This window comes from Ambystoma mexicanum, chromosome 13, assembly GCF_040938575.1.
Source record: "Ambystoma mexicanum isolate Mex_15411 chromosome 13, UKY_AmexF1_1, whole genome shotgun sequence".
Taxonomy (NCBI): Eukaryota; Metazoa; Chordata; class Amphibia; order Caudata; family Ambystomatidae; genus Ambystoma; species Ambystoma mexicanum.
The window spans coordinates 123,441,377-123,462,782 of record NC_090938.1 but is presented as its reverse complement, the minus strand read 5'-3'; positions in this window follow the sequence as shown (position 1 = coordinate 123,462,782).

Genomic DNA, 21,406 nt, shown 5'->3' with positions numbered 1-21,406 from the left:
ACCTCCTTCCTTGCCTCCATTGAAGGAAGATTAAATGCAGAAAATGACCCTGCCTGAATAGACTAGCTTTGGGTTCCAAATGCGCTTAATGACATAGAAAAAAAAAAAAATGAATGTAGTAATTGCCAAAGAAACGGTATAAGGAATGGTTTTGTGTCACGTCAAGCAAACATTTTAAAGGTTTAATCTAAACCAATAAAATTTAAAAAAAAAAAAAAAAATAGCTGGATCATCTGGATGTTGGGAGCAAACTCAATTCTTAGTCAATGGACGAGTGAAGTCCAAGAAGGGATGGGAAGAAGGAATTATGTTCTGTGCAGCTCTTCTACTGAAACCAGAATATGCACAAGAGGTGCAAAGGGTGAATAATGGATGTTTGAAATCACGGGCTAAACATGCCAAACTACAGATGTGGGTAGAAGATGAATCAGGCCCAATAGTTGTAATCCCGTTGGTTAATGTGACATTGTGCTTCCAAATACATGGAAAAGAGTCATGTGGGAGATAACAAGGAATACAGAACTACAGTTCACGTTTCTAGGATGGGAGAAGGGACAGCCGTCCTCATGAATGGATATTGGGTTTGTGGGTCTAGGGCCTACATGAAGTTGCCCAAGGATTGGGGTGTAGTAGGCTCCTTGGTGCTCATCCATATTCCAGCATTAGGGATTCCTCAGAGTGACCTGAACATTGGAGAATTTCCAAAAGTGGATGCCCATTTAAGAAAAAGATCACTTGAACTTCTCAATCGGACCAGAAGAGGTAATTACTTCTCAGCCAAATCAATAACTGTATATGATTACATTCCTAATGAACAGAGGTTGTTCAGCAAGACAGCCTCAATATTGATGACTATATTCATGCCTGGGATCCAAACGATGGCCAATGCCAAGTGGCTGCAGATTACGAGATGGGAACTTCTGAAGACAATCAATACCACCATAAAGGGATTCAATGCTATCAAGGAAGAGCTGAGGGCCACAGGACTAATGACCCTGCAGAACAGATATGTCCTTGATAAGATCACAGCGATGGAAGGAGGAGTTTGTGCCAAAATTGGGCTTTCATGTTGCACATTCACACCTCCTCATGATGACGAGAGTTGGACCTTGACAGAGGCTAAAACGTTGTTAACAAACTTACATAACAAGATGAAAGACGAGACAGAGAACATTAAGAATGACAGTTGGTTTGGTTCCATATTATCATGGATTCCGCAGTGGTTGGCAAACATATTCAAGATTCTTGGAATAATATTGGTGATGGTGATGTTTGGATTCTGTGTGATCAGGATAACGATTGCCCAATGCAAGAAAACAGCGTAGAAAGCGGTAGGAATTAAGATCATGATCGATGTCGAATCTGGGTTTGGACCCAAGGAATTGACTGATGAAGATGTGATAAACAGCGGGATGACACCAAGGTTAACATGCAAGGCAGTTTTGACTAACCTGGATCAGAGGCCGCAGAGTGAAGAAAGGAGATTCCTCCTGGTCACCCAACTCTCTCTTAGTGAATAATGCAGGGAGAGAATTGGATTTCCAGGGAAACCTTCTGGGGAAGAAATCCCTCTTTATCGTCTCCTTGCGTGTTACTGGCTGGATGTTAAGGAGAGGATCTCCTATCTTTGGTTACAGGAGGCTGAAGGCTGGCAATGCTGCAACATACAAAGAAATGGGTGAATGGAGTTCCAAAAAGAAGGAAGGAGAAACGGCACTAGCAGAGAGGGGCATGTGTTTACCCTTTGTACGTCTGCCTGGGATTGTGGGATGAGAAGTCTTCGCGTTCCAACAAGAAATATGCAGGCGATCAGGGCAAGGTAAGGTTTACAACTCCGAATGGTTTACAATGGTAAGGAAACAGTTAGGAGGTGGATCAGTCTGGGACGAGGCGTCGGGATCAGGGAACTGAACATACCCTGCATTGTTGTTGCTAGCGCGGTATGCACTGTAGCCGGGTGTGTGACCTGCAGGATCCGGCAGCTGCATGCAGTTTCCCAGCAATCAGACTGTGTTTCTGAAGACTCGGGAGGGAACACTGGCGTGTGCGTGTGGAAGACTGGCAGCCGAGAGTTGAGGGAGACACATTAGTGAGAGTCTGACAAGAGGGACAAGGATCGGGAAACTGTAAGAAAGTGTTCGTACTGTGATGGGCGTGAACCACTGGGGGCAGGAAGCGAAGCACGGGAGAGTCACGGGATGGAGAAGCAATTCTTACCAGAGAAAAGAGAAAAAAGGGGTGATAAGAATGAACAAGGCACTGCAATGCACAGGTTGACAAGATTAAAAACAACAAACTCACAGAGCATTTGCCATGAAGAGTAGCAACGAAACGCAGCTCTGTTTGTGGCTCCTGAAATCCTCAATCTGACACAGGGGGTGGAGCTAGCCTCGAGAGAGTAAAGGCAGTGATTGGAATGCTGCAAATGCTTTGAGACGCCATCTTGGGGGAATTCCGATATGTAACACCAGTCTGCTTCCATCGGTGCCACACAGACCAGCAAAGCCTGTGATTCATTTCAGAAGATGTCAGAAAATATATAGAGGACAGCATCGTAGCACCCAAAGGAACAAAGTTCTAGTATCCAAAGAATCTTAAGAAGTGCATGGGACAATGGGTCTATTGTAATCTGAATGGACAATGCAACTACATGACCTGGAATGTAGATGAGCATGTCAAATCAGCCGGCACCCTGAGGGGGGTGATGAAGATCTGGACTCCAAAGAAGCACTTCTTCAAGTGAAAATATCAAGATGTGAGACAATTGAGGAGGTGGTTAAGGACTCAACCAGAGTGGGGAATGTAGAGGAAATCCCACCTCCCTACCTCCTATATGTTGGAAGACTTAGATTATGCCATGTTTGACACCAGCAGTTGTGCCAATACCGCTGCGAATTTTCTAAAAAAGGTACCCACTGAGAAAACACTATCAAATATATTCCCGAAGAGACGACAATCTGAGGGAGGAACTCGCAGAAGTAATATGAAAAGGAACAAAGAGAGAAGCTAGTGACATCACAAGAAACATGTGTGACGCCCGAGAATACTAGCTGAAGAGAATGCATGGATCTTACAGAAACTGATGATGAAGTTAAGAATCCAGTAAACTCTCTTATGCAAGAAGAAGATTGCATGCGTGCAGTGCTGCAGAAAATCAACTGCTCAATAATTGTACAGATGATGAAACGCAAGTAGACTAAGTCATCCTAGAAGCTGGCTATATGTAGTGATTAAACTGCAGGCAAAGCCGCCATTGTATAGGAGCTGGACATCGGTGTCATGAATTTAGTAAGCCAGGACCCATGGAGAGGAAAGGCAGAGAATTGTGTCGCAGCAAGACTAGGCTGAAAATCGTGGAGCTGTACGGCAAGGCTGTTTGGCCTGGTATCAAAACTGAAGCAGCCATTCTTGAAAGCAGTGAACGTGCAAGGATGAATCCTCCCTTTTTAAGGTACAAAGAAAGAACACCAAGGGTGCCATATTTTATCCATTTAAGTTAAATGCTGCAAAATGGACCAAATTGTGGTCTCCTGTCACGTGAGCTAAGGATGGAAATAGAGTGAATAGAGTTAAGCTTGGAGTCCTAGAACAACGATAGAGAGTGCCTGCACTTCCATAAATTCCCAGAGACAAGGATACTTAGTAAGGCCAAGTTCAAAGATAATCCTCATGGCAGAGATGTTGGGCTAATTGGGTAGGGAGGTAAAATCAAGTCCACCTCCTGGCACCTGGTTCTGGGCTTACGTGCTGTATGAAGTCACTTCTGATGTATTTTTTGCATATAAGGATGTTTTTATGAGAAAATCGCTGTGAGCTGATCGAACATCCATTGATGTCCGTTGAAATTCCCTGTTTTAGATAATTGTTAATAATACAGTATCTTTGCCATCTTCCTGAGTTGGTTTGATTATTTGGAGTCAGAGTTATTCTGCAACTCCATCCATTGCATGCATGTTACTTAAGGGCCATAAGCTCAGAGCTGTATGTGGAAACGTTGCTCCTGGACACGTTAGACATCAAAGGCATGTCGAAGCTATTCACAGTGGAAGGGGCGCGTAGGATGTCGGGCAGACCGCCACCACCAGGTGACAGCCCAGGGCAGTTGTGGTCAAGTTACTGAATTTTGGAGATAGGGACACAATCCTGCAAGAGGCACGTAAAGCTGGTAACTTTGACGTTCATAACACCAAGTTATTGATTTTCCCGAACTTCATGCAGGAGTTCCAAAACCAGCAGAAATGTACTTGTGTTACATGGCCATGCTCCCAGCAAAGCTCTGAGTCATTGAGGATGGCAAATCCTTTTTCTTCACCTCACCAGAGGAGGCATGAGCAGGCTGGAACAGAGGTCGACGTGGAGGGCATCGTGGAGTACCAGGCGCTAACGCCTGGAAGAATGCAGTCACAGGCGGGAAGGGGATCAAGAAGAGGAAGTGGAGGATGCAGAGAGTTGAACGTACCACCAAATGTATCCACTGATGGGGTGCCCACTGGATAAGGTGAGCAAATGCAAACAGAGTGCTATGGCCAAGACGGGTGGAGGTTTGAGCCCACCCTGACTACTGGGATCTGCCATCCCCACCTGAGAGGTGGAGGATGGGAGGTTATCTTAGCTGGAGTAGGTTGAGAGTTGTGGAATGAGGGAGGGATGCACAGGGTGGTTGGCGGAGGGGGCAGAGGACTGGGAATTGAAGGTTTTGTTCGGGGGTTGTCTGTTGTTAAAAGACGTTGCCAATAGACCAGGGGGTGAAAGAACGCTAGGCATGGGGTACTATGGGACGAGGTCTTGAACATGGAGTGGGCAGGCATTCAACCAATACACTTGGCAACATAAACGCAGGCCTCCTTAGAACAGACACATGGAATGGGCAGGGCCTGAGCAACGCCGGGAAGAGGCGACAGGTAGGGTAGTACCTAAAGCGTCATGCATTACAACTGCCATTATTACAGGAGATGCACCTGCAGGGTACGGAGCTGAAGATGTTGAGTTTAAATGTGGGGGGGAACGTGTTTGGGTCATCCCTTTCCATGTTTGCCAGAGGGGTGTTGATATGGTTGGCCCCATGTATCCCCATGCAGGTGAAACGGACGATAGGGGACACTGAAGGGAGAATGATAGTGATAGTGGGGCATCCGGATATTCAGGATATCTGTGTGGTCAACTCATATGCCTCGAACGTGGATGATAAGGACTACTTCCTAGCAGTGCTGAAACAGACAGCTGCCTATCTGGCCCGTATATATGGGTGAGACTTCAATTACGTCCTAGATCCAGATTTAGATCGAACAGGGAGGAAAAGCCCAACAAAGACACAAGCGCGTTCAACACTTCAGGTTATGGAGGGATTGGATTTGGTAGAAGTGTGGCAGGAATCACACAGGGCAGCAAAGGGGTACTCCTATCACTCGGTGGTACATGACTCCTTTTCATGTCTGGATTATTTATTTGTAGGGAGGAAGCACTTCCACTGGTTTGCAGACGATAGGTATCTGGAGGCGAAAAATCTGGGCGTCATCTTTGCCTCCACTCTCTCCTTCTCTCCTCACATCTCTGACATCTCCAAAAAGTCACACTACCAGCTGCATCTCCTCAGAGCTATTCTACATTTTCTCACTTTCACCCAAATGCTCACCATCTCCAGAGCCCTGGTTCCCTCTAGGGTGGACTACTCAACAGCCTCTTTCTCAATCTTCCTACTACTACTCTCTGTCTGCTACAACTCATCTAGAACAGAACTGCAAGACTTATCCTTGGCCTCAAGCCCAGGAACCGCATCTCTCCGGCACTGAAATGCCCTCACTGGCTCCTTGTGGCTTCTAGGATCAAGTTCAAGACCCTATGCATAGTCCACAAAGCTTTCTGGGTCCACACTATCTACAACGCTCTCTTCCTAAATACTCTCCTTCTAGAGCCCTTCGCTCGTCCTCCAACTCTTTGCGGGTGAGATTTGAGGGTAGATCTTGATCTTCTGCAGGTGCCTCCCTCTGGAACAGCCTCCCTGACTCCCTCTGCCTTGAGCCGGAGTGCCTTAAGTTCCGGAAACTCCTCAAGACCATCTTCTTCGCTTCCTCCTTCTCTCTCCCACTCCCCTGCTAACCTTGTGTCTTTTTCTCCTCCTTCCCTTTCCTAACTCTGTTCAGTCTCATTGACTGGTCGCGCAGTTCACCTTCAGAGCCTCACAGGCCCAAGGCTCCCCCGCCAGTCTTTGCACTTGCCTCTGGCCTCTGCCCTATGTTTAGACTTCTGCACTTTCAGCATACGCTCCACAAGAGGTGTAACCTCTCTGCACTTAACCCAGGGCCCTGCTTGACTTGGCGCTCTTACCCCCTCCTACTTCTCCCTCGCACATCCGTTTGTACACTGCATGACCCGAATTTACTTGTACTAGTAAATTCTGTCTTGTCCCTCCTTTGTCTACCCTCCCTAGTCTGGTTGTGCCCGTAACACTTCATGCACTTGCACTAGGAGAAATACCGTCAGACGTAGTACGCTAGTTACTTTTTTGTTAGATCATTCAGAATTTCAAGACCTAAGAATGACTACTGTATTCCCTTGCTCTCTGTGTATAAGCGTTGAACAAATAAACAATAAATAAATAAATAGGACCCTGTCAGATCACAGTAGCCACTGTGGGGGGCCTGCGCACGGGGCCCGCTGCAACCCAGTGGAGGATGAACACAGGCCTATTGGAGGACGTGACGAATGTAGGGTTGCTAAAGGGAGATGGTTGTCTCCTTCTTCGGAGTGAACGGAGGGTCGATGAAAGATGTGGGGACACTATGGGAGGCTTTCAAGGTGACTCTGAGGAGAATATGCATATTGCAGGCGGTGGGGGTAAGGAGGACTCTGACTGACTCATTGAACACCCTAGAGGAGGAGATCCGACGCTTAGAGGAGGACCAGACGGAGCGGCGACAGAATGGAGATGAGTTGGCAGCGAAGTTGCAGGCTCATCCGAGGGCCCAAGATTGACTTTCACATTTCGATCGCAGTCGCTACACGGCGAGAATACATGTTGAGGTGTCAGTCTAGAAAAATGGATACCTCTACTTTATGACCGCAACCATATTTTGGTGGCCGTGGGCCAACCGTCTCATGCACGATATGACAGAATATAGGTTTTCGAGTTTGCCAATGAACGGCCATTTTGATGTAACAAGAATCGCCATTTTGTTTTCTAACCATTGCTCATTGCTTTCTGTTCCTATTGCTTCGCAGTATATTTTCCGCTTACACTGCTCGACTGTAAAACATTGTTGTCTGTACCTAAAAAGGACAAGGCAGCAGGGCCGAGAGGATAACAACAGTTTGTTGAAACACAAACGTAGGCAGCGCCAGGAAGAATACCCGGCTCCCTCCCGAATGTAGCCTTGAAGCAGAGCTGCAGGGCATTTAATCATTCTCATCTGCCAGCCAGTCTCGTTATATGGTAGAATATGTTAGAATAATATAGCTAAAGGCTTGAATTATGCTTTTCTTACGGCCCCCCCACAAATAGCACCTAATAGATAGCAAGGTCCGGAATGCAACTCTTCCCCCCCGTATGTAGCTCCAAGAACAGAAGCGCTGTGTTCTATTCAACAACTGAAAGATGCCTTCGCACTCACAAATTGCAAATTGTTACTAGAATAGATGTTTGAAGGTGTCATAGTTGTCGGAGATGTCCATCATCACACCAAGTCCAAAGAAACCCAATAAAAGGGGGGTGTTAAACATGTCATAGCTGATTGTTTGATATGCATTTTGTATATATGTAACTGATGTACGTAATTCACTCTCTTGCGTCCCTCGAGGTCTAGAGATACACGTCGCGGGGCGTGAGACCGAGTTGGCCAACTGAGACTTTTTGCTTTGCAATAAACCCTAGCTTTGGGAATACAACCTTGTGTCTGGCGTATCTATTGAGTGTGGTGACACGCCTTGTTTCCATAGACGTTAGGGACCCCTAGTGGCCCCTTTCAAAATGGCGCCCGAATAGGGACCCTCCCCCACTTGTTCCATCGCATAACGTTGTAATTGAGTAAGGCGGAGAATGGCGAGGACGGGACGATCGAGCCGGGATCAAGAGGTGTTTGGGGCGCCCTGTAAAAGTGATGAGAGACTCCTTTGCAGATCTGCACACATCTGATCCCTGATCGACGTGCCTGGCTAGAGAACAAGGAGGCGAGGGTCCCGAAACGAGGCGGAAGCCAAGAAACGCAGACACGACGTCCTTTGGTGCGTCAGTATACAGACGACTTGATTTATCAGGTGAGTCATTCCCCGATTCAAAGTAATCCTGATATTGGTTGAGAGTTGACTTTGCAAAATCAAACGCCCTAGGTAAGGTTGATTAACCAGGGGGAAGGTTGAAACATGCCTGGGGTATTGTCCACCATAGCGGGGTTTTTCCGCTGTCGTAGACAATCTTTGGAATATTGCCAAATTGTACCACCTGGGGGAACGCCAGCGTTTGAGATGTATGTGAAGTATGGAGTGGGTGCGATAATATTCTGTGAGGCTTGGCATAGGCAAACCAGAAAGCAACAAGACCATCAGTGGCTAATTAATGGTAGTTTTGAGATAGCAAGGATAGACAACCTGGAAAGGGTGATGATAAGAAAGAAAGCGCGTCCTGCAGCATTTGAGACTATTAATGACTGGAGAAAGGAAGCAATGCTCTGATTTAAAAGCAGAGCGAAGCATGCGCGCAGGCATAAATCAAAAGGTGAAGTAGCGGAAGAGAAAGAAGAGGAGGAGTGGACTGAGAGTCTAAGAAGGGCAGGTAAGCGAGACCAGTTGAATATAGAAAAGATATATCCACAACGGGAATTACACATAGCAGATGAATTGTTCCTCCTGGGGTTGAAATTGAAACCACGGGGGCAAGAGGCGGGACTGAACAACGGGGATGCACGAGGGTAACTCGCAGTGCGATCAGCAAAGAAAGGAAGGTGGAATTGCAGCAACAGGCAGAGATGTATATAGATGGGAATGATGGGACGACAACATTGGCTTCGATGTATGACTTCCGAAGAAGCAACGAAAGGCAGGTAGTGTTGGAATGCATGGGTGAATATTTGGTGGAGAAATGGAAACAGTTAATTGGGAAATGACCACCGCAGCGATTGTTAGATTTGAATGCATTAGCACGCTGTAGGGAGAGGGATGAAGAAGTGAGAGAACATGTATATAGACTTTTTGAGCTTAGAGATGAATTAGATAATGATTATGTCGAAATGTTTACTACACCTGTCAAAATGTTTACTACACCTGCGTACAGGAGTAGGGATATCGGGAGACCTGGGAAAGGGGAAAAGGGGTTGCATAATAAACGGCAGCAGTTACCATCACCGGTACAGAAGAAGATGGTGAATAAATTATCATTGCTAAAACAGGTGGGGGCAGAATTGAAAGAATGTCTATTGAGAACACGGGTATTAATGCAGCAAGTAGTAGGACATAATAGAGAGAGAGGGAACGCACAAGGAAGGAGTAATTCGAATATGCATGGGGGAACAGTGGAACCAAATCAGTGTGCGTATTGTAAGGAGGAAGGACATTGGCGAGCGCAATGTCCGCATCTACAGAATAGAAATGGGTCTGGTCAGAGGAGACAGCATAGAGGACACCCAGGAGCGAATGAACCAAATAGGAATAGTATGCAGCAGCATCACAATAACAGAGGTAATCAAAACCAAGGCCAAAACCAAAATGCCCCAAACCAGAGTCAGGGACAGCAAAATCAACAATATGGAAACCAGAGTGGGGGAAATAGAGGAAAGAGTGGGAACGTTTTCGATACACAGCCAAACACGTATTACAGTAATAGTAATGATTACACATCGGACAATGTGTTATTTCCCCAATAGGACAGCCCAGGACAGGGGTCGGAACCAGTGCCTATTCCCGTGAATCAGAGGCGACCCTACGTAGAAATGGGAGTCGGGAATGAGGAGCACCGCTTTCTTGTAGATACAGGAGCGCAGAAGTGTTCAATAGACCACCACTTGTTTCCGGATATACCACTGTCAGGGCAAAAGAATGTTTTGGTAGGGTTCGCAGGTACACCAGTCATAAACCCAGTGTCCAAACCAGTCCCAGTTACAATAGGACCATTTACTGAACATTGTCCTTTCCTTTTAACAGAAAATTGTGGGGAGAACTTGTTGGGATTAAATGTGTTGAAAAAACTAGGTTCCGTTATACATTGCACGGCAGACGGAGTGTTTCTAATGATTTGGCCACACGATGCCCCTGTGTCAGAATTCATGTCCGAAACGTTACCAGGGGAATTAAGTAAAGTACCAACCTGTATATGAGCAATGCATGACAATGATGTAGTATGTTTAAAGATAGAGCCAGTAAAGATCATTTTGAAGGAAGGTGTTACCCTACCGCGAATACTCCAATACAGAATTTCGGCTGAAGGTGAGAAAGGATTGAAGAGTATTGTTACAGATTTGGTGAAATTAGGGGTAATCAAGGAAATTACAGGCAGTACATGCAACAGCCCGATTCTTCCAGTTTATAAAAAGGAGGCAATGAGGTACCATACAGTTTTATAATTGATTTGCGTGCATTGAACAAGGTAGTAGATCCACAATTTCCTCTAGTACCAGATGTCACTACAATATTGACAATGATACCTGTTTCAGCAGAATATTTTAGTGTAGTAGATTTGAAAAACGCGTTCTTCAGTATTCCAGTGGACAAGGACAGCAGATATTTGTTCGCGTTCACGTTAGGAGGACGATCATTTACATTTACGCGGATTCCGCAAGGTTACACGGAAAGTCCCAAGTATTTACCGTAGAGCATTAAAAGAGCAGCTAGACATGCTAGAATTATCCATGGGTTGTGTACTCTTGCAATACATAGACGATCTACTGCTAGCTGCAGAGACAGAGGAGATTTGTAAAGAAAGCACTGTATTAGTACTGTCACACCTAGCGGCACATGGCCATAAAGCTAGTTTGAAGAAATTCCAATATAATCGAAAGGAGGTGGCCTATTTGGGCTACCTACTTTCGAAAGGAGGGAGAACACATAGAACGTATTTCTTGTATGCCTATTCCAAAGACACAAAAAGGAGTCAGAGCCATAATTGGCATGGCTTCATATTGCCGACAATGGATTGGTAATTTTGCGTTAATTGTTAAGCCGTTGGTGAATTTGACTAGAAAGGATGCGGTTATGCCTTTGCAGTGGGATGAGGAATGTCAGAAAGCATTTGATGGATTGAAAACTGCATTATGCTTGGCTCCAGTTTTGGGCACGCCGAATTATGAGAACATTTTTAGACTATTTGTGTGTGAAAGTGAAGGATGTGCATTGGCGGTTTTGACACAGGAACAAGGTGGAAGAAATAGGCCATGCAGCTATTTTTCTTCTGCGCTGGACCGTGTAGCGCGCGCTCTACCACGATGTTTGCGATCTGTCACGGCGGCTGCTGTGTCAGTGAAACAAACGGAAGGGATGGTATTGGGGCACACTTTAATTTTGATGGTGCCACATGCCATAGACGTTCTATTAAATAGGACACAGACGCAACACCTCAACTCTGCTAGATTGACAAAATATGAGATTATCTTGTTCGCGCCCCATATCCAAATTATGAGGTGTAGCACATTGAATCCTGCAGAATTAATGCCACCAACCATAAAAGAAATTGGGAAGGATGAATCACCCCCCCACGATTGCTTAATGGTCACGGAGGAAGAAACCAAGGGGAGAGTTGATTTAAGTGATATCCCACAGAAAGAGCCAGATGGAGAGTTATTTTGTGACGGCTCATGTTTTAAATTACCAGATGGCACGACAACTGCCGCATATGCTATCACTACCCTAGAGAGCGTTGTAGAAAGCAAAAGAATTTCCTATAATTCGGCACAAGCCGCAGAGATAATAGCATTAACCAGAGCCTGCGAGATTTCTGAAAATTTGAATGTGAATATATATACTGATAGTCAGTATGCTTTTGGAGTGGTTCATAACTTTGGTCGACTCTGGGTTGAGAGAGGGTTTTTGACATCACATGGCGCCAGAATTCAACATGGCCCTTTGATTGTACGATTACTGTCTGCACTCACGCTTCCAAAGCGCCTAGCAATAGTGAAATGCGAGGCACACAAAAAGGTAACATGCATAGTAGGAGATGGAAACGCGTTTGCAGACAGGATTGCAAAACAAACTGCCACTGATTTGAATACCAAAATGATGACGGTTCAGACTGAGGAAGTACCCTGTATGATAGAAAATGGAGTTGCCACTGTCAAAGAAATGCAGGCCGAAGCTACGGCCGATGAAATACAGGGGTGGGCAGAGGGATCTGCTGAGTTGGATCTGGAGGGTTGTTGGGTGGACAAGGGAACTAGAAACTGGATGTTGCCAAATACGTACATGACTGAAATGGTCACAATGGCCCACAGCCCTACTCACATCTGTGCGAAGAAGATAATACAGCACCTTTCTACAGTTTGGCAGAATGTAAACATAAAAAAGAATGCAGAGAGGTTGGTGCAGAACTGTATCACGTGTTTGCAACACAATGTAGGGAAGGGAACTGTCACTCCAACAGGCAATGGCCCTCTATGCCATTTGAGGTGATCCATTTTGATTTCATAGAGATGGAGAGGTGCCAAAACTTAAAATACGTCTTGGTGGTGATCTGTGCATTCAGTAAGTGGGTGGAGGCATATCCCTTGAAGGACTGCACAGCAATGAGCACGGCAAAAGTAATGCTTAAGGAGTACTTTTCCAGATTTGGCTTGCCCCGTGTCCTATGGTCCGATAATGGACCACATTTTGTTGGTGCAGTGGCATTACAGATATGTGCTGGTCTTCAGATTGGTAAGAGATTCCATAGTTCAAGGCATCCGAGTTCTGCCGGTCTTGTGGAGAGGCACAAAGGGATTCTTAAATCAAAGATTAGCAAGATTTGTGCGGGAAGCAAGTTGAGTTGAGTGGATGCATTACCAATAGCACTATTATGCATGCGTACGTCTGTAGAGGCTAAAATTGGGCTCTCCCCGTACGAGATCGTGATGGGGAGGCCGGCAAATGTATGGTGCGCACCACAGCCAAAATGACTTAGTGAGGTAGAACATCCTGTGCTTAGTACTTATTGTGGCTTTTTAATGCAAAAATTGTGTTTGATTCATCAGCAGTTGCAGGAGGCATTACCAGTGAGATACACCGGTCCGGGGCGCGCGCTGGAGCCAGGCGACTGGGTGCTGCAAAAAGTTTTTGAAAGAAAGTCATCATTAGCACCCAGGTGGCGCGGGCCTTATCAAGTACTCTTGGCGACGCAGACGGCAATAAGGGTGGATGGAAGGAAGTCGTGGATCCATGCCACCCATGCCAAGAAGATTCCAACTGCACTGAAAGACTTGCCTAACACTGATGACCGGAAAGAGACAGCGGTCCCAGAAACGAAAGAAACTGTTGCCAGTAAGCAGCCACCTAATCTGCCAAAACGAGAAGTGAAACTCGAAACAAAGCCTGAGACGATTGCCAAAGAGGGGGAAGGGCAAAGAGTGCCCCAACGTTGCCCAGCAGAATCGACATCACTGCTGGCCAACACGAAATCTGCCTTGCAAATACCAGCAGAAACAAATTGTGTACCCCTTTGGCGCCCACCAGCACTTGCCAGCACGCCAAAGAACGGATCTGCATCATTGGAGCGGCGCACACCAGCACCTGCAGTAGCGCCACAGGCTGTCTTTGAGAATGAATCTGGAAGTGCACCGGCACTGTTCACGGATCACACGATACCAGGAGTGAGGCGATACAACTTGCGGCCTCGAAAGACAAAGTGATCCGTTGATGTTTATGTCAACCTCTGGTTCAGCTCATGGACGGAGAAGGAACTAGAGGTGTAGAGGAGAGAAGCATGAGAATTGTGCAAGTCGGATAATTCAAGACTCGCGGCTCCTCGGTGCGATCATAAAAGTACATGTGTCAGGAACCAGAGCGGACAAGCTGGGTGCACATGGTAAAAAGGACAGGCAGAACTGAACTGTGACAATTCCGTTGAACTTATTGACATCAGAGCAAGCGCGACGAAGAGAAATATCCACAACAAACTGTGATAAGAAAGAAGAAGGACGACGAGAAACATGCCGAGACCGGTTCCAGCCTCCTCCTGCACCACCACTGCTGAGAATGAGTCAATTATAAAGACTGTAAACTTAACAAAAACGCATGGTAAAACGAATTGTATGCTGGTACTGACAATAATAATGTGCTTTATGAGCGTGGTAGCACCAATATCGACAGCCCTAATATTATGGTATGTGGAAGCAACACACCCATTAGAAATGTTTTTACCAATAATTAATATATCCACTACTGAAAGCCCGGTTCAGGTGATTACTTATACCCTGCCCCCAATGGAAGAAAGACACAGGGAAAGTTTTGGAAATAATACATTGCTATTGATCATGACCATGATACATGCAATTCTGAAGAAAACAAATTGCTGGGTATGTGCCCATTTACCACAGCATGCTGGGAAAGGAATAGGGTGGTATGTACAGCTACTACCATTAAGTTCTGCATGTAGTGCATCTTTAGGTGCAATGTTTTATGGGAAATGGAATGAGAGTAGTACGGGTCAATTAGACAGAACCAACATGAATGAGTTTGAGGAGATAATAATGAAGCCTGTGGGTTGTTCCATTTTCCATAAAGCACAAGTAATAGCCCCAGAGCCTACGAGGAAAAGTACCGGAAAGATAACACGACAAAATAGGCTAGATAGATTGTCCCCATCAGAAAAAACATCTGTAATGACGTTTCGTGTAAGAACAGAAGGGGACAAAGATGAAATCTTACACGGTGAATTATAGCCCAAGAACTGTCCCTTTTTGTCTAAAAAAGAAAGGCTCTTTTTCAGTCGGAACATATACTGGATGCATGAATACAGAGGTATTAAAATGGGAAATAGAACCAGTATGTGTAGGTGATCCAGTTTATTTTATATGTGGAGAGAAAACATATCCTTGGTTGTCCAGAAACTGGGGAGGTACATGTTACCTAGGTCTACTGTTCCCAGGAGTATTCCTCTTAGAAACAGCAGACATGGCCAGACTATCCAGGACTAGAGTCAAAAGGACTGACAAGGGTGTTTTAATAGCAACTGAAGTAGCAAAATCATTCATTCCATTCTTAGGGCAGATAGTGAACTCCTATAATTTAAGGCAACTGTCCAGAATCCTAAAAAATACAATAAACACAACAACTGATATACTATTTAACATGACGTTGGAAGAAAGAGGAATCAGGTTAATGACGCTGCAAAATAGAATGGCTCTCGATGTGATCCTGGTTGATAGTGGGGGAATTTGAAAAATAGTGGGATCAGCGTGTTGTGTTTATGTCGATGACTATTCCCCCACAATCTTTGAAGCAATAAAGAAAATGCACGTCTTAAGCTCTGAACTCCCTACTGGAGAAGGAAGCTGGGGAATAGGATCTTGGTTTTGGGGAATACTACGTTCTTGGGGATGGAAGTTGATCACAATATTAGTAGTGGTGTTTGGAATATTCCTAACGTGCTGTTGTTGTATACATTGTCTACCCATAGTTTGCGCTGAGGTAACTGAGGGATGTACGGCAGGATGTATGCATATGATGACAAAGAAAAAACAACCTCATGGTCGAACTGACCAAGACCCAAATGAGCTGAGAGCAGTAAAAGAGTTGATGGCAATAGATATTGATCAAGACAATGATGTTTACGATAGCATGCAAAATTCAGACATAAGTACTCATCAACACTAGAGGAGGTTTCAATAAATAGATGAGACGTTTGGCGTATGGCCAAAGGAGGGTTTGTCAGTCTAGAAAAATGGATACCTCTACTTTGTGACCGCAAACCTATTTTGGTGGCCGTGGGCCAACCGTCTCATGCACGATATGACAGAATATAGGTTTTCGAGTTTGCCAATGAACGGCCATTTTGATGTAACAAGAATCGCCATTTTGTTTTCTAACCATTGCTCATTGCTTTCTGTTCCTATTGCTTCGCAGTATATTTTCCGCTTACACTGCTTGACTGTAAAACATTGTTGTCTGTATGTAAAAAGGACAAGGCCGCAGGGCCGAGAGGATAACAAGAGTTCGTTGAAACACAAACATAGGCAGCGCCAGGAAGAATGCCCGGCTCCCTCCCAAATGTAGCCTTGAAGCAGAGCTGCAGGGCATTTAATCATTTCGCAGCTGCCAGCCAGTCTCGTTATATGGTAGAATATGTTAGAATAATATAGCTAAAGGCTTGAATTATGCTTTTCTTATGGCCCCCCCTTTGCTGAGCCCGCTAGAGCGTGTCGGCTCCCAGGACACAAATAGCACCTAATAGATAGCAAGGTCCGGAATGCAACTCTTCCCCCCTGTATGTAGCTCGCTTTCAAGAACAGAAGCGCTGTGTTCTATTCAACAATTGAAAGATGCCTTCGCACTCACAAATTGCAAATTGTTACTAGAATTGATGTTTGAAGGTGTCATAGTTGTCGGAGATGTCCATCATCACACCAGGTTCAAAGAAACCCAATAAAAGGGGGGTGTTAAACATGTCATAGCTGATTGTTTGATATGCATTTTGCAATAAACCCTAGCTTTGGGAATACAACCTTGTGTCTGGCGTATCTATCGTGTGTGGTGACTCGCCTTGTTTCCATAGACGTTAGGGACCTCTAGGGGCCCCTTTCAGAGGGGGACAAAGAGGGGGACAAAGCAACCCGTCTGCTGGCATGGCTGGTTAAGCAAGAACGCCCAGGAACCACAATCACCCAGATAAGGGACCTGCCGGGTGATTTGGTGCTGTCAATACGAGGGATCAACAAGGTATTTCAGGGGTAAGACAGACACAAGTGATCACAGTTCAAGGGTCTTTATTAAACTGTAAAATGGGTTTTATGAACGCCTAACCTAAACCTAAATCTAAACTGGGAGCAATCTACGGCTATCAAATAATAATAATACAGTCCTAGTAGAGTCTGGTCAAATAAAAAGGACCTTTACTAAAAAAAACATTGCCAATCATTACCGTTATGCTACAAAATAGCGTGGGATAATGTTCACAAGAAAAGAAAGAAGTGTTCACAAAATGATAACTCATGATGTTAGGGCCATGTTCTCCCTACCCCATGTTTTTAGCACGGGATAAGGCAGGACTCTTGAGCACAGCACACTCCTGGACTTCTCCAGCACAAGGTTACTATTCCTTTTCTCAATATCAGGGCCTTCTGCGCCCAAGTCTCTTTCATGCAAAGTCTGTTGCTTCAGAAGGCCTGATGATCAACAACTGTGAGGATGTGAGGGTGGATGGTGGGGGAAAGCGGGACGCACGGCCAAAGGAGCCCGCTGTGCCGCGGGCGTGTGCGGCGCTGAACGCGGGCGCCGGGAACGCGTCCCTGTTAAAGGGAGAGCCTTGTCGGCGTCCCGCGACGGTGCCGGCGTTGCGGCCGCGGCGCCGCGGGTGCTCACAGCCGCAGCGCCGCGTGTGCCCACGAGGACCGGGTTCACTGGCGCTGCGGCTGGGAGACCCGCGAGCGCAGCATACCTCGGCGACCTCCGGCGGCGAGCGGCGGCGAGGCTCGGGAACTGGAGAGCCCGACTCGTGCCGACCGCTCGGCGTCGGAGGTACGCCAGACAGCTGGGCAAGGACCCATCAGGGGCAACCCACCAGAACCCCCTCCTTACCTCATGTGGGGCAGACCCAGAACGGTGGCTTGGGGCCTCAAGCAGGACGGGCCTCCGGGAGACAGGTCTCGAGGGAGACACATTGTTGGGGGGGCGGGGCCAATGAAGGGGGTGTGGCTGACAGCAGGGAGGGGAAGCTAGAACCAGGCAGCCAGTATAAAGGAGGAGGTGGGGAGGAGGCAGCACTATTCATAGAGGGTGGGTGCCTAGGGTCCCCACCAATCAGACAGTGGGGGAGGGAAGTTGTCCCCGATTGGCCCTTTTTACCTCCAAACCCCAGGTATAAAAGGGACTGGCCTAATGGCGTTTTTGTTACTTTTTGCAGGGAGAAGGAGAGGAGAGTGAGAGCAACTGGTCGGCCTATCCGGGTCCGTGAGAGTAGGAGACATTCAAAGAGAAGAGGAACTCCTGGTGCCTTTTACTCACAGTGAAGTAACTGTGGGGTCAAACCTGGAGTTCAACTACCTTGGTTAAGACACTGTGTAATAAAGCCTACAAAACTCCACTTCGCCTACTGTCCTGATTTCTACAAGTGGCGTAGTTGGCAGGATAAGGAGAACGCGATGGAGAAAATAATACAGACACTGTCAGAAGGGCAACAACAATTACAACAGCTCTTCCAACTTCAGGCCCAGCAGGCGGCCGCGGATCGCCAAGCCTTTCAACAGGCCATACAATTGCAAGGAACCCTGCAGTCCGCTTCTCAAGACCAACACCAAGAGACGATAAAACACCTGACGGATGCTGTTACCGACACCCGAAACCAGCCCATGGTCACTTCCGCAGTGTTGCAAAAATTCAAGGAAGGTGAAGACCCGGCTTTCTTTTTCACCACATTTGAGAGAATCGCCCGAAACGCTCAGTGGCCGGTGGACCGCTGGGGCCAGTATGTTGCTCCCCTTTTGTCTGGCATCATGCAAGGTGCCTACCAGGCCGTTAACCCAAACGGAACTACGCCTTACGCTGAAATCAAAAAGGCAGTATTGGACCGGTTGGGACTTGACGAAGAGGCCTAAAGAATGAGGCTGCGCGACACTAAACTCAATCCGGGGGAGAACCCCCGACAACTCTTCTACCGAGTTAAGGACCTCACCAAGAAATGGTTACAAGTACCGGGAACAGGCATCCAAGATGTCTTAGATAAAGTCACCCTCGAGCAGTTCATTGAGGCCCTACCCCCTCCGATGCAAAGATGGGTACGACAACATCACAGACCCACCTTATCTGAGGCGGTGGACATCGCGTCGGCCTACCAAAAGGCAGGGGGAACTGGTAAACCCTTCAGAGTCGGATCTCCCATTCGCAATCCAATGCCACCATTGGAACCCCTCCCAACCAAGAGCCTGCGAGGAGGGTTTCCCAAGTGGAGAGCAACGGAAGGAGGCCCTTCTGGATCCGAGGAGAAGAGGAGCGGTCCCGACCCGCGATCCGCCCAGTTGTCCACGGGATACCGACAACCGCAATGTTATGACTGTGGCGAGTGGGGCCATATCGCCCGGTTTTGTCCCCGGAAGAGAGGCACCAAGCCGATGGAGATCGGGTTCATGATGACCGAGCAAGGACCAAGATGCCAAGGTCTCTACGAGATGGACGTCCGGGTAGACGGGAACCAAGCCAAGGCCCTACTCGACAGTGGAAGTCGACAGACGGCGGTACTACCAACCGTAAGTGATTCTCCTTACCTCGCCAATGTTAGTATCCCGATCCGGTGTATACATGGGGATGTAAGGACCTACCCCATGAAATCCATAACAGTAGAGGTGGGCCCTAACATTGCAGAGATGAGAGCTGCCGTCCTCCCCTCCTTACCCGCCCCAGTGGTGATTGGGACCGATCTACCCCACTTCCACCAGACTATCAAAGCTCTAGACCAGGGATGGTGGGAAGAAGCACCCTTTGCCAGGGAGCCCATCCCCCCGAACACCCAGGGACGAGAGAGACCCACTAGGAAAAGAAGGGAAGCTCGCCTTGCTCAGTGCGCATCCATTTATGCCACCCAACGGATAGCCTGGAACCTGGAGGACCATGAGGATTCCATCCGGGGAGAAACCCTGACGGACCCTAACTTAACATTGGCCCGCGAAAGGGCCATCACGAATGGGGACCCAGACCTGGCCAAGGGAGCCGGTTTTATATCTAGACAGGGCCTACTCTATCGGGTTTACCAAGAAGAGGGAGGTGCACGGAGGGAACAACTACTCCTACCCAAAAAATACAGGGGCATTGTCCTCCAGTTGGCACATAATCACCCTTGTGGCGGCCACATGGCCTCCCTAAAGACACAGCAAAACATTCTAAAACGCTTCTATTGGCCGGGGGTCTATGGAGAGGTGGCGAAATTCTGTAAGGAATGCAAAGTCTGCCAGTTGACAAGTGGGGAAAAGCCAGCCAAAGCGCCTCTGCAGCGGATGCCCTTGATCACCATACCCTTTCAAAGGATAGGTATAGATCTGGTAGGCCCGCTCGAGCCAGTCAGTCGTGGATATCGATACCTGCTGGTCGTGGTGGACTATGCCACCCGGTACCCCGAGGCCTTCCCCCTAAAGGGGACGTCGGCTAACCAAATATGTGACCAGCTCATCCGCTACTTCGCACGGGTAGGCCTACCCATCGAAATCCTCACCGATCAGGGTACCAACTTCATGTCAGCTGTCATGCGACAAGTCTGTGAAAGACTACAGATCAGACGTCTACGTACCTCAGTCTACCACCCCCAAACGGATGGGTTGGTGGAAAGGTACAACCAAACAATAAAGAAAATGATGAAGAGGGTAACAGACCCGGAGGGGAAGGACTGGGATAGAGTCATACCCCTGATCCTTATGGTATTAAGGGACACCCCCCAGTCCTCGACAGGATTCTCCCCATTCGAGCTACTGTTTGGAAGACAGCCCAAAATGATCCTACTCCTGGTTAAGGAGGATTGGGAGAATATTAAGGAAACATCCCTCACCGAGTACGCTGAGGACCTTAAGAACCATCTACTTTAAGGGGACTAGCGGAAACCCATCTAAACATAGCCCAAGACCGACAGGAGAAGACATACAACAAGGGCTGTCTCCTAAGAAAGCTAGAACCAGGGGATAAGGTACTGGTGTTACTACCAACCAGTACGAACAAAATGTTGGCTCGGTGGAGAGGCCCTTATGTGGTGAAAGACGTGGTAGGACCAGTAAATTACCGGATATACCAACCTGACCGAAGCCCATCATATAAGGTTTACCATATAAACCTACTAAAGAAATGGGCCGAGCCTGCCCCGGTCGATATTCTGGCCACCCAGGATACGGGGTCGTTACACGCGACCGGCCAATTGGATGCGGTGCAGTGGGGTGAAACACTCACTGAACACATGAAGAACGAGATCCTGGAGACGCTCAAACCACACCGCAACACCTTCTCCCAATTACCTGGAAGGACCGACCTAATGGAGCATCGTATCGAAACCCTAAACGGACAGATAGTCCGGCTGAGACCCTACAGGATCCCAGAGGCCCGAAGGTTGATCATTAAGAAAGAGTTTGAAGAAATGATTAGGTTGGATATCATTGAACCCTCAACCAGTGCGTGGTGTTCTCCGATCGTGCTCGTACCCAAGCCAGACGGGGCTGTACGATTTTGTATGGACTTTAGGCAACTCAACCTGATATCCCAATACGAAGCCTATCCCATGGCCAGGATGGATGAACTGCTGGAAAGGCTGGGTGCTGCCCGTTATCTC